Below are 14,957 nucleotides of genomic sequence, written 5' to 3' on the forward strand. Positions count from 1 at the left end.
CTTATGGGTGTCTCTCCCAAAGGCATTGCCCTGTGTCATTGGGGCACATCACCACTCTCCATGCCTCCCCAGCTGTGCAGCTCTGCTCTTGCTGCGATGCACAGTGGCTGAGACGCTCAGTACTTTGCCAAAGCCTTCACAGGTGAATGAGCACTACCTGACCTGCTGTCCCCAACCTCCAGCTGGGACTGCGTGCTGCACACTGCTAGCAGAGCCAGCACCTGAACTGAGTGATATACACTGCAGAGGAGCTGCACATGGACTCAACCCCGGGGTCATCGCCAGCTGCTGAGAATAAGCTGGAGAAGCACAGAGCACATGCCCAGCCCCATGTGGCCACAGCACTGGGAGCTTCATTCATGGCTACATTCTGCAGGGAGCTCCAGGCTGGCACTGAATCTCACTGTTGCTTTATGATGCTCAACTGGGAGCACCTTTGAGCAAATGCCATTGGAATCTCAGCTGAACTGGATCTCACGGCAAAAGCAACAATTGAAAAAAAATATTGATTGCCAATATTAACCAGATACTGAGCTCTGAGAAAAATTATTCATCAAATAAGATGAAGAGCGCAGACTTTTCCCATAATGAACAAAAGCTCAATGCTGCTCTCAGCTGGACATGTGTTCTCTCTGTGCAGCTCCAGTTCCGAAAGAGATTATTTCTTTATAATATATTTTTTATGGTACACATGAGACCTCTGAAATGCTGCGCCTTGTGTCCTGTAAATCATTTCCTGTAACTAGTGGATTCCTTTTCAACTGCATTACAGTAATGTGAATGTTGAGGGACTAACCTGAACTGACAGAAGCAAAGTCGTGCATCCCTCAGCCTGTTTCCCACCCCAGAACTGGGAGCAGGAGCAGCCGGGGGGCACATCCAAGTGCTGGGTTGCCCAAGGGCTCTGTGTGGTGGCACAGCTCCTGCCATGGGCAGCCTGAGCCCTCAGAAAGGTCTCTGCAAGGCTGGAGGTCAGACTTGGACCTGAAACCAGATCCCCAAGTTTGGGTCACTGGGGAGAGGAGCAGATGGCGCTGAGCTGGGATGGGAAGCCCTGAGCAGCATGGGTTTGCTCTGCACTCTGCTGAGCTCATATATATGTCCTTATCCTAAATGTCGCATCTGTGCTATGGTATGTGTGGGTCTGCCTTGCAAGAGATGAGTCCTCCTCATGCACAGAGATACTTCCATTCTAAACTGGAGAATTCACTGAGCATTTACTGAAGTCAGTAGGGCTGCTCTCATTTTCGCAGTCCCATGCCAATGCCAAAAGCTCTGCAGGTTCAGGGCTCTGCTTTATTATAGCAGGTCTGTATGAGGAAAACACCAAGCGACGTTGCCTGAAAGTCAGCACCAACATTCAGTTCAACGGATGCACCATTCTCACTATGCAAGACAGTGTTTCCCTTCCTCCCCCTCCGCATAGAAAAAACTAAAATAGTTTGGAGTTTTCAGTTCCAAAAATAGAAGATAAACCTCAAAATAGGCACCATTCACTGAAGTGACAGTGCTTTGGTCTTCCTTGTACCAAGCGCATATCTAAACCACAGCGCTTAGCAAAATGCCCTGCTCTGACATTCCTGTGCCTCTTCTCCTGTGATGTGCTGTGCAGAAGACTAATAGGATTTGCAGGCAAATCATACATAACAGAAAGAATATTTCTTCTTGGGCACCAGCTTCCAGCCAGAGGAAATTTTACAACCGGAATGTAAAGCCCTCTAAAACAAGTGGTTTAGCCTTCAGTACCTGCTGCCTGGGCTGGGCTCTTTTTATTCATCATAAAATGTATATTTTTCCACTATGGATGTCAAACGCATCCATGAGCAGATTCGAGTGTTATCCAAGTGGCTGCTGCTGTTTGGTGAGCGGATGCAGCGGGAGCCGATGGAGTGTAACACTTTATTTGACAGTTCTGCTTTTAAAGGCTCATGTATTTACACTGCATACCCACACACTTCGATTCACATTAATTAGCAGCAGAAGCATTTCCCAGACCTTCAGGAAGCGCCCAGCCCAGCGAGGTGCCATCAGTCCCATGCAGGAATCGCCAGATCAAACTGGAGTCTGTCGGATTCACCCTCACTGCTGTGGCCTGGATTGAGCCCCGTTACTTTGGAGAAGGGTGGAGGAATGCCATGCTGTGCAGCCACTGAGCAGCCACTGCTCACTGCAGTCCCTCCCAGCCCCCACTTCTCAGTACAGCTTGGGGCTGCCTGCCTGTCCCAGCACACGAGCGGAGAACACTGAGAAGGAAGGAGATGACCCTCGATAGCAGGCAGTGCTGGCACAGAAACGAATAGGTATCAGTTGGCACCAACACTTTTTGGCTGGAAGTGAGATTGTTCCTAACTGGAAGAAATGTTGTTCTGGAATAGATTCCTGACAGGAACACAAGGGGCAAGACACAATTAGATTTAAGATTCAGCTCAAAATGGACTTGACAGCATGGCTGGCAGCAATGGGAAGGAATGAGACATGATGGCCCACACTGGCCCTCCCATTTTTCTGGTGTGGTTCACAGAGTGAGAAGACCTGTGAACGGGAATGGGTCTTTAACCTATCGGATAAACAAGGCTCCTTGATAGCAAACTGGAATTAGACACATGAGTGAAAGGCAAATTGTGTATTTTTAACAGGGACAATAATTTACTCTTAATAATCAGTGAAGGGTTATGGCAGTTACCCATCTTTGAAGGCTTTACACAGCAGCCTGGGAACTCTTACGGGAAATAGTTGAACTGGGCCAAGCTGCAAAGTGGGGCAGGATTCCTACAGAAGTCTCTGCCCTGTGAATCTCTGCATGCTGCTATCCCAATTACGCTTTTACAGATCGTTGTCTTTATTTCCCAGTGTTTACAAACACACATTAAATATAATCATTCCTGGAAATATATATATATATTTTTTTTTCAGAAAACTTCAAAATTCCCATAATTCTTCTTCATTATTTACTTGTCAGCAGAAGCAGTGAAACACCTTGAAATGAGGGAGATTAATTCATCCGGTGCTCTGCCTCCTTCAGGGAATGAATGAAGTCTGTAAATATAAGCTGAATAGAAAATAAACAGTAAAAACGCAATGTCATTTAAACTCTCATCCAAGAAGGCACTCAAAATGTTTTTCAGTGGCGTTCCACAATGTCAAAGCGTTTCCCCATTCATGGAGACAGCTTCAGGTTTAAAATGAGTGTTTGTTCTGATGGCTTTTAGCAGTGGCTCCTGTGAATCTGAGGAGCCTACATCCGTCTTTGTTGCCTAAAATTAACAAAAGGTTGAGGACGAGCATCTCCAGGCAAGCCAAATCCCCGGTTTTACTGGTGCCTCGTTACGGTTGCTATAAAAGAGGGAACACTTTGGATCTCTCAAGCTTGGAAGTGTGTATGTGCAATGAATACGTTGTGGTCTATGATTTATAAAGCAAATAGTTCTGCAAACATTGTAGCCAGAGGGAAAGCCGTTTTGTTGGAGAAGTGAATGCTGGCAGGAGGAAACAGACAAGGTTGGACAAGGGGCAGGCACAAAGTGACAAACATACAGAGCCAGCTCAATGGCCCCCAGGGCCCCACCAGCCCCGTGAAAGCCCCTGGCTCTGCCCATCATTCAGGGTCGCAGTCCGGCCACGGCTCAGGGCTGAAGGCCCCACATCACCCCATGGTCCTCACTGAACAGTGCAGGTGCTGTCTGCAGCTTTTTGTAGGAAGGTCATTGCAGGACCATCCCATCTGGCATGTACTTACTCAGAGTAAGTGGGTGAGTGGCATTATCTGCACACGATCAGAAGATAATCTCCTGTTCTAATCCTGGCTCTTGCAGAATTAGGGCAGGGTTTGCACAGGAAGCCCTTTGCTGATCACACCAAGGAATGACACAGCAAAGCCATGCTGAATAGAGGCGCTACCTGCCTGCCCCAGCATACGCTGTGCTTTCTGAAATACCCCTCACCTGTGGCACCTTTCCCTCCAGGAAAACAATGTGATTTGGCTGCTGAGGTGTGTGCTGGGCAGCAGCCTCTCACGGCTTCACTCCTTTACTGCATGACGTCTATGGTGCGTGCCCATGGCCACAGACGTCTGGCCAAAGCAGGATGCCACTGAATCATCACTGTCTTCCTGGCTCTGTCCCAGGTGCTTTGGCTCACACTGCTCTGAGGTTCTCACTGTGAGGCTGTGGTACCATAGCTATCAGGCAGACAAGGAGGGGAGATGAGCAGCCTGCCCTGGCAGCGTGTCTGAGGGGAGCATCTCCCCCAGAACCTTGTCCCAGGGCTATGCCTACTGAGGTGCCGCAGTGCAAAGGTGCTGTCGTCTACCCTCCTCATCTCTCCCCATGGGAGAACTTCTGGTGCCAGCAGTGCTGCCAGCTCGAACATTTCTTCAGTTAGAGCTGGGAAGGCTGCATCTGAGTTATAAAACAAGAAGCTCTGCTCCTTCTCCAATTCTTCAAAAATCATAATTTATTCATCCCTAATGAGCTGCAGACCAAAACAGAGCAGAGGGCACCGAGTGCCAGAGGAGGCACAGAGCAGAGAAGAGCAGAGCTGATTTCAGGGAGCTGGCTCAGGGCACCTTCCGGGCCCGTATCCTTGGTACTTGCACAGCTCAGCAGCCCATAGGAGCCAGAATGGCTCCCACCCACGTGCACTGCCCAGTATCAGTGTGAGGCTTACACAGCTGCAGCATGGATCTGAAGAAAGAGGCCCCAGAGGGAGCCGTGGGTTTGAGCACTGTGAGAGCCATAAGCGTGTGCATGCTCAGTGACCGCTATGGAGCTGCTGCATGGTGTGCTCACAGCTGCCCGAGGCTATTTAAAAGATTTCTGCTTCAAAGCTGCACTGCTCCCTACCAGGCTGTGCACTCTTCCCCTTCCCCAGCATTCCTGATGCTGCTCTGCCCTGCACAAGGCTCAGCTCCTGGCACCTGTGCTCTTGCAGTAAGGGAGAGCCGTGTGCTCTCCAGCATAGCTCCCACTGCTTCTTGCTTTGTGGTGCCATGGAGCTGCCAGGTGCCCAGCTGGGGGCAGTGACACTGCTGCTAGGTGCAAATCTGCCCCCACAGAATAAGCATTGGGTGCTGCAGGACCTCGTACACGAGGCTTCCCTGAGCAGCCCACGATCTTCTGCTCTTCGTCAGCAGGAGCGATGCCCAGTGGGAATCCCTAAATCATCTCTGTTCTTCCTCACATGTTCCTTCCCCTGCACGGTTCCTCCTCTCCTCACTTGCCACTCAGTCAAACCCTGCCAATTTCAGTAATTTAATCTTTGCTCATTAGATGGATCCTCCACCTCCTTCATCATTTCTGTAGCTCTTCCGTGAGCTGCCTAATTTATCAGTCTCTGCCTGGTAACGAGGTACCCAGAGTGTTCTGCTAAGAATTATTCTTCAGAAACACCCATGCCACCTCCCGCATGGGCTCTGCTCTCCTGGATGCTCGGGGACTCTTCTTTTATAGGATTTTGAATGATCTTTCTTGGGCTTGAAATAGCATCAATAAATGATTAGGACTCTTCATTTATTGGGTTTTGCTACTACATTTGCCTTCCTTGGGTCAGGTATGTTTCATAGTCTAGAAGAAGAAACTTGTGCTGAGGTATCCCCAACCCAGTGTGACAAATAATGCCCAATTGCAAGTGGGGACCTGAGCTATGCTTCAAGCCTGATCTGACCAACCAGACAGCAGTCTCTGAGTGAGGCAGCAGCTAAAATTGCTGGGATGGCATTTACCAAAGTCTGAAATCACTTCTTCTCTCTCAGAAAGCTTGTTCTCTCGTTAGAAATATCATTGTGATACAGTGTTTCACAAACCTGTCTGTGGCTCCATCATTATTGGATGTCCAGCTTACTGCCAACATGGGCTCAGCATCCGGGGAGGAGCTGATGGAGAGATAAGGGCTGGGGGCAAGAGGGCAGGCAGGCAGGCCCACACCACTGTGACTCTTCTAGTGAGGATTTCCCACCCTGCTTTCCACCCACCACCCCATAGGTCACAGGAATGGCCCTGCTGACCACTTTGGTGCTCCTCTTCCCATGACTGTTTCGTGCTCCATTCCCACACTTCTGGCTTTGCAGCTTTCTGCCACAGCAGAGCAATGCAGGCGGTCCTGGCTGCGTTCCGTTTTTCTTCTGTGATGTGAGCAGTGACAGCTCATAAACTTGAGAAAGTATCTGAAACGTATTGGGAAAGGGAGAGCAAAAAAGACCCCACAACATGAATGAGAGGGGATAGGGTTCAGTGTTTGGCATTTTATGAACCAGAAATCCACCAGGCAGTGAACTGAAAGCAAAGGGACTGCCTCACTGCCCACTTAAACCAACTTCACATTAATCTGTGCTGGGTTTCTAAAGACTCAGGCATAAAGGTCAGACAGTCCTTGCCAGCCCATAAGCCTCTCACATAGAAAAGAATTAACTATGGCCCTCGTTATGGAAAACAGTCAAAATAACACAGCGATGCTACCTCCAAGAGAAAATAGATAGCGCAAGTTATTCCATCTCCCCTTCCAGCGCTATCAGTTTAGAAAAGCCAGGCTATTTACAGAGAGCATTTTGCTTCCAGTACTTTTTGAAGTAAGTGAATTTTGTATTAGTTTAAATGCAGGATAAATCAGTGAAATAGGAAGATCTTTACACTCCAATAAGATGCTATTACTCATAAGCATATTGCACTGTAGCTTGTGGACTAAAACTATCAGTGCATGACAGGACACCAAGGGCATGAAGCACCTGGGATCCATGAGAATTAGCAAAGCACCTTCTGTATGACGAGATGATTTGGGATATTGATTGACGAAGATGGTGCACTGCTGAGATAATACCACCAGGTCCAGATCCCAGGTGCTCCAGATAGCAGTGGGAACTCCAAAGCCCCTCCCAGAGGAAAGCTTATTTCTTCAGATCTCACAGCAGAAGCAGGAACACAGAATTAAGAGCTGTGCTGTTAAGGACGCCACGTCCACTGTTTCTCTTGTTGGTTACATCCATCACATTGGCATGGAAGAACTATGGGATGAATCTCAGCCCTTTCATGGACACACCTGGTGCTGAGGTCCTTCTGATGGGTTTGTGGAGTGGGTCAGAGAGAGGTGCACAGTGTGGCTGAATGCACAAAGTGGGGGAGAAGGGCAGCGTGGAGCAACTGCAGAGGAAGACAGAGCATCACCACATGATGTTCAAGGAAGAGATTTTTCTTTTTTACATCTTCATCTCCACTGGTGCTTCAGAACAAAGCCCTTGTACTTCGCACTGCCACAGAACAGGCCCACTGGCCATACAGGATGGAGCAGGAGCAGGCAGCACAAGGGCCCTGCAGCTGTCCAGTGAGAGCTGTGCACAGGACATCCCCACTGCCCACTACATGGCTCTGTCAGAGGAAGGGGGGAAGCAGAATCTGAAGTGAAGACATCTCCGTGCCTTGGACATTGCTTCCTATTTGTCGTGTAGCCACGCTGTATCAAGAACACGTGCTCAGCTTCTGTTGTACTTGGTGCTGCCATTGCCAGAGGTTTCCAAGTGCTTCCCAGAGGGGGGACCTCCCCTCAGGCTGCACCTGGCTCCTATGTTTCCAGCTCTGCAAGCAGAGGCATCACAGACCTTTGGGAGCAGTGACACAGTCCTGTGCTGGATGCAGAGAGGCACAGGGGATCTCTCCCTGCTCCCTTGACATCTCTCACCCTACTCCTCACAAGCTGCTTGGATTTTGTGTCAAGAGGGTGATTCTGCAAATTAAATCTGTTCTTGTCTCCTCTCCGTTGGCATGGCAACCCAGGAGGATAGACGGCACAGCCTTGCTGCAGCTCTTGTGACTCTCGTCCCATCTGCATGCAGCGTGGCGTGGTCGGCTGCTCTGCCCAGCTCCTCTGCTCCCAGCTCCTGCTGCTCTCAACCATAGCTTGAAATCCCCGCCAAGGAACCAGGACAGTGCAGGGCATGGTTCCATACAGCTGCCTGCACCCAGCCCTGAGGGCCAAGCCCAGACCAGGGCAACGCCATGCCAATCCAGCTCAGCCCCAGGAGTCCACAAAGATCCACAGCAGCAGCTGCACATCAGCAGCCAGCTCCCGCCCTCAGACCCCCCACCTCTGGCAGGGCTCTTGTTTTCCCTGCTGCCTCGATAAACGAATTTAAGCATTTTCCAGCTCAGCAACTAGAGCCTTTGCTAGTCTTGCATTTGTGTTTGATTAATGAGATAGCCAGTAATTTAAACATCTCTTGAGGTCTCTGTCTTTCCTAAGTAATTCCGAAGTTATTGCTGTTTACATAGAAGAAAATCATATTGCCTTGCAGAGAGCATTACTGTGGTGATAAGAGTGGAAATTGATCCTCAAGGAGAAGAGGCAATGGCACTTCCAAGGAGCTCAGTGTTTCCCTGGGGGAGCTGCCACCTGCTGTGGGCCTGGGGCTCCCATCCCAAAATGCTCTTCTGCACTCCCAGCACTTCAGGAATTCAGCTCCCATCCTCCTGCTGCTCTGTGCTCAGCAACAATGAGCTTACCCTGCCTGCAGTAATAGCAGTAATTCCTGGCTTTGGGTTCCTTCATACTGGGGCTAGAAGGATTCACTCCACGTGCAGATGGGTTGTCAGAACCCTCTGAGATAAATCCATTTGCAAAATTATCATGTTAAAAGGTTTTAATTATTAGGGACATGTTAGGAAGACAGCTGGGATTTGCCTTCTGCTGTTCCCACCAGGTCTGCTCAGTCCTGGTTTTCTTACATCCCAGCACAAGTGTGGAACCATCCTGCAAGTCAGAGCCACCACGCTGCTGTCAGAGCAAAGCCTGGTTAGGGAGGAGAGTGCAGACAACAATAACGTGGGGGATACTTTTACAAAATCAGGGCATGCTCCTGAGAAGCAGACGTGGGATTAGTACTTACACCGAGACACACAGACTTCTGTGTAACCTTGAAGCTGCTTTGCTTGAAAGGATGGCGTGCTGCAGCCAGGAGCCTCACACAGCCCACAGTCTGATTGCTGCTGCAAGGGGACCCTGAGGCCAGCTCAGGTCCTGGGTCTGGCTGGCAGAGCTGCATCCTGCCCCGCTGCCATTCTGCCCTGCTGCCATCCATCCCAGCCCTGCCTCAGGCTGCCAGAGCCACTCCGGGTACACGCTGGGCAGATTCCTGCCTGCATGGAGACCTGCACTGCATGCACCAGTGCTCAGCCACGGTGAAGGGATTAGTGGTGGTGGCAGGGACAGGCAGCTGGTGCCCCCTGGGCATGGCTGAGCATGGCTGGTCCCCCACCCACCCATCGCACGGCTTGGAGCTGATCTTGCTCCACCTCCTGCTTGAGTGGACGTGAGGCCAAACTTTGGCAGCAATGCGGGGTTTTAGTACCTCCTTGTTCTCCAGAAGAGCTGTTCTCAGGTGCTCTCTCGTGGCCCTGTATGAAATAATTTCAATTTAATGAGCTCAGTTAGCTGCAGATTAATCGAAAACAATTTAGCACAAGTTCCTTCTTCATTATAAAAACATTCCGGTCTGTCTTCTCATTTCTCAAACTGTCTCTCTGTGGTCATCTCTTTTCTTCTCCCCACTCACTTCACGCTGCTTATACAAATTACCTTCCCTTCATACGCAGGCCTGCTGACCAAGAGCCTCAGAACCTTCCAAACTGCAGCATCTCCTTTCTGAACAGCACGGCCCATGGGGATGCCCACAGCTCCTGCATGCCACCAGGCACAGGGGTCACAGCAGCAGCGAGGGGCAGTCCCCAGCAGGGAGGGGCGAGCAGCTCCCAGCCCTCACCCTCTCTTCACAGCCCCTGCAGGTGGGAACTGGGGGGGATGGGGGGAGTGAGGTGCCCACAGCCCCTTTGGTTCTGTCCGCCCTCACCCAGCAGGCTCAGAGCTTTCTCTGTCTCGCTCTGCTCACCGCTAGGTTTTGTCCTCACAAAGCCCAGCTGTGGAGCTTTGAAGTCTTCCAGTGCATTTGATATAAGAACGCCTGTGCAATCCCACTGCAAAACCAGCCGTGTGGAGAGGCCCTCACTCACAGATTATCATCCAGTCTCTGGAACTGCAGATCCCTCCAGCTGCCAGCCGTGCTGCTGTGCTCAGGAGCTGCTGCAGCACTGCACTGACAGCTCTGCAGCCCGGGAGTGATTTTGGATGATCCGTGCTCTCTCCAGGTGCAGGCTGCTGCCTATAGGGAAAATTCCCAGCATGTTCCCTTGCAGCTCTGGGAATCCCTCTGACAGTATAGTTATGTCTCAGGCATGAAGGAAATACTAATTATCTTTGTTGTCTCTCAAGAAATTACTCAATGCATCATGCAAAAAATTATGAACTCTCCAGCAACAGGAGAGGGCCTGCATCCATGTTGCAGGGTAGGCATCTCAGCTGGCTCCACTCTGTGGGGTGGAACAGCCTCACACCTGTCCCCTCCATCTGCTGTCCGGTGGGGTGGGCTTGGACACTGCTGCAACCCCTGCTCCTGTCACTGCCCCGTCCCCATCACTGCCCCTTCCTGCTCCAGGGCTGACCCTGGGCTCAGCTGCCCCAGCCTTGCTGTCTGTGGTGTGACAACATACGCAGGTGATTGACGGCCACCGCAGCCCTTCGGATGCTGAGCGATTCCCCAAACCCCAGGCAAAGCACAATTCATCTCATAGCCTTATCGCCTCGTGGTATTCGAACCTGATTTACTGTTATTGGCAGCCAGCAACCTTTGCCATTTATATTCAATGCCAAGCTTCAATTTACAGGATACTTTCTGCTTCAACTCACCCCAGCCTCTATCTCCACCTTGCACATTAATGCAGGATATGCATGGAATTCATCTTGGAATTTATTTTAAAAACGTCAGCCACAGTGGCTTTAATACGTCCCTTCATCAAAACAGCACAAAGCCCAATTTAAATGAAAATGAGGAAATTATGGTCTGTTATGGGGGCCCACTCCCAGTTCAGTTCCTCGGGCCTGGGATCTCCCCAGTTGGCACAGAGGTGGTGCACATCAGCAGGCAGTCCCATAATACCTTTAATAGCTATAAAACATGAACCTACAAGGAAGAGATCTCCCAGGGGAACAGCAGTTCCCAGCACAGAACCAGTGGAGATCCCGCTCCCCACCTGCTTTTAGTTTAGATCAAGGCCAAGGAGCAGCAGCTGGGCACAGAGAGGAAAGCAATAACTGCTAATTAGTATAAAAGAAAGAGTGCAGCAATGCTCCCTTCGGCTGTGTTTCTGTGTTTGGGTGGCAGAGGGAAGCAGGGTTGTGCTGTGCCAGGCCCTTCCCTGCAGCATCCCGTGCAGCTTGGGATGGTGTCTCTGCTGCTGGAGTGTGCTGGGTCTGTTTAGGGCTATCTGTTAGGACTGCAGCTCAGTTTTTGTGGCTATAAATAGTTCCAACTGCATGTTTGCTTCCATAAAGGTTCCAGCATTAATAGGAGGTGCAGCCAAACCTGTGCTAAAATGTTTGGTGTGAGCAACAACAATTCTGGGGAAAAGCTGTAATAGGAGCATGTGATGGGCAGCTCTGCCCTTGGTTTTATCGGGTTTCAGGCCAGTTCGGCAGAATCATCCCCTTGTGAGGGCTTTGTCCCCTCCTGTCCAAGCTGTAGGGAGGGCATGGGAGCTGACTGCAGCCTGGTGCACGGAGCAGCACCTGTGCTAGCTGCAGCCTTCTCTGGGAGAGAGGAGGGAAAGGGCTGAGAGCTCAAAAAGAAATCTAAATAACATGATGGTGAGCAGCATATAATCTCTCTGCAGAATAAGCACAGCTAAAAAGCTGCGAGCTAGAATGAGCATGAGCAGAAAATGAGCAATTGTTCAGCAGGCTCTGCTGCCCTGGGGGCCTTCTAAAAACTCTCGTGGGGTGCAGGGTTCCCTGCAGCACAGCGATGGCTGGGAGCTCAGTGTGGGATGGAGCATGCTGCCATGAGAGGGTTCCATGCACAGAGTCACAAGCAAACAGCAAACATTGCTGCAGGAAGGTGCTGTTTCCCACACTTTACGGCAATTAATATTCTTTTGGAGAGCTAACCACTGCTCCTCTGAGAAAGGGACAAAGGAAATATCATTGACAAATTTTTCAGCCTCATTACAATATTCAGTACATCAAATGTGCCCAGTGTACCAGAAAATACAGATGTTGCAGCTGTCATTTGGGATAACCTGATTATCCTTTATTTCTAGCTTTGTTCAAAATAAATTAGCTGTGGTAGTCTGTTCAGAGAGATAATTGGAGTCAGGGTAAGCTCCAGAGTGTGAGGAACCTCTGAGCACTGGGCTGAATACAGGCACAACGAGGCTGCAGTCCCAGCCCTGTGCAAATACACATGGGAAATGGCCAACCCAGTGAGACTGCAAGGGCCAGATGGCAGCAGTCAGCCTCTCACTGTGCGCCAGGCACCTGCTGCATGCTGTGGTTGTACCCACAGCCCCAGCCCTCCCTGCCTACTGCAGGCCGACCCTGGGCATCACTCACCCCACAGCTGCCGGGAGCCACAGCCGCTCTGTGCTTAATGAAATTCCCGTTCATAACATTTGCTGCCCTACAAATCAATATCAAACACAAAGCCTTTATGAGGAGCTTGGCTAATGCTTTTGTTGAGGACAAGTGGAGCCGGTGCCGCTATGCAGCGGTGCCATGAGCCTGCTCCATCTGCAAGAGGGTTCACAACTTTCTGTGCACAGAGGCAATGGATTGCTAAGATTTACTTCTCAGGGGAGTTACACCTCTGCTGCTGGGCCCTGGTACTGGTGCTGTGCACAGCAGTTAGCAGGAGGGCTGACAAGGAGGCTTCCTTCTGCCCATTGAAACCACCTTGCTCCATCGATGCATGGATGGGAGCTGTGCCTGGGTGGTGCAGTAGGGCACAGTGCAATGGGACACAGAGCAGTGGGGCACAGCCCCCTATGGTGGCTGCAGAGCAGAGCTGAGTGCCCACAGGGCCATCAATATTCCAAGTGCGGGCAGGGCTGCTGGGGCTCTGCCTGAGACCGTGTGGGAGCTCACACCAGGAGCTTTATCATTCAGTGTCTGTGTAAAACACTTTCCAGAGTCCAAATTCTGCTATGGAAAACCTATTTATCACGCTGCCCTCCCATTCTGCTGATGCACGGAGCAGAAGTTGCCAGCGCGCTCTGACAGCAGCTGAAGGCAATATGATAGATATGTGGCTAATAATCAATCAATACTTTTGTTTAGGCCTCTGTCTATCAGTCTGGCATTGTGTGAACTAATTAGATGATAAAATGTGATGAATGTGTATTAAAGTCAGCTTCCTCCTGTTAGCACTCCGGGGACCCTTTCCATTTTCTCGCTGACCTTTTAGATCTCAGCTTTATTGTATGTGAACGCAATTAAATCAATTTGTCAGATATTTGCATTGCTCCTGCTAGTTCAGAATTCAATTAGTCAGTGTCACTTTACTGTCCTTGCGAGCCTCTGCAGCGTCTCATGTCGAAAAAAAATAAAACATCACGTTACCCCAAACCCAACCATGCCAGGATGCGGCTCCTATGGGTTCCTCTGGGCTGTCCCATCCCAGCATTGCCACAACCCACATGGGGCTGTGACTGAGCTCCCTGTTACCCGCTGTGCTGCACTGAGCAGGGATGCTGTGCGGCAGTGGTACTCACACGGGGAGAACCAGACTGCAACAGCCACGCTAGAAGGATTTTAAACAATATTCAAATGAGAGCCAACCTTGGCAATTATTTTTCTTCCCGCTGTTACGAAGTGATGGCTCCTTTATCCATATTTTATCAGCCAGCGAGGAACTCTGATCGTTAAGATTCTGTTGCTTGCTTAGATCCAGGAGAGCACATCCTGAAAGTCTGTTTGAAATTAGCATACAGCAATACGTCTGCTGCACCAGGGCTCCATTCCTCACTTTCCACGCCTGAATTTAGTTACTCCTTCATGGCACAGCAGCTGCTCAGTGCTCCATTAGCAGAGGGGCTCCCTCGGGGCTGTCCCTGGGTGCTAGTGGGTAGTGGTGGGCATGGGGGAATGAAGTCTTGGGGCTGGGGAAGCACACGGAAAAGATGTGCTAGGAGCTGGGCTGTGCATCAGGAGTGCAAATCGGGGCAGTGGAATTGGATGTAAAAATGCTGCTGCCAGCACTGAAGTTTACAGCTGCTCTGCAGAGCAACAGCCCTCCTGCTCGGGGCAGTAAAATAAAGTTAACAGTGAATCCATTAAATGCATTTATCGTATGGGTTTGGGGTGGAGGTGCAGGAATCCTGCAGCTGTGGGCAGGGGCTCTGGATGGGGGTCAGGGCAGGGCTGTCAGTCCTCACCTGTGAACATCCATCCTGCTCTGCTCCTGGGACCTCTCCTGGTGTTGTCAGTGAGCACATATTGCTGGGGGTCCCCACACTGGTGGGGTGCTGCTGGGAGGGTGCAGGGGTCTGTGTGGGCACAGGGGCAGAGAGGCTCTGCTCTGCACCTTGCAGCAGGGTGAGAGGAGACAAACACCTCCTGGGTCCCAGTGTTTGAATACAGGAGCTTTGCCTGCACAGGCTCACCTTCCTCCTATGAGTATCTGAACTGTGGTAGGTATAATTAACAGATGGAACCAGCTAATTATGCCTTTTGCATTTGAGCAGAAGATGCAACTGTTAATTGCTATTTGCACATTTATTATTCCAAGCACTGGGATTGCTGGCATTTACAGTGACATGTGCCCTGTTTAAAAACAAACAAGAGATGCTCCTGTCTGCGCTGTGGTACAATTTAAGGCCTAATAAATAGAAACTGCTACGGTGCCTTGTTGCTTTGGCAGTGGGTGCAGGACTGGGCGCTGGTGGCAGTGGCAGCCCCGGGTCCTGCAGCGCAGATGGGCACAGCCACAGATCCAGGTCTGGCTGAGAAACCTGCTGCAGTGCCTCCGCCTCTACCTCTGGAATATGAATAAGAAAAATAACAATTATATTTTCAGAAGTAGTGAAGAAGGCTCTAGTCTTGAATAAGCATTTATTTGAGATCAGTGCTCAGAGCGTACCTCAGCTCCA

This window comes from Tympanuchus pallidicinctus, unplaced genomic scaffold, assembly GCF_026119805.1.
Source record: "Tympanuchus pallidicinctus isolate F22 unplaced genomic scaffold, pur_lepc_1.0 scaffold18, whole genome shotgun sequence".
Classification (NCBI taxonomy): Eukaryota; Metazoa; Chordata; class Aves; order Galliformes; family Phasianidae; genus Tympanuchus; species Tympanuchus pallidicinctus.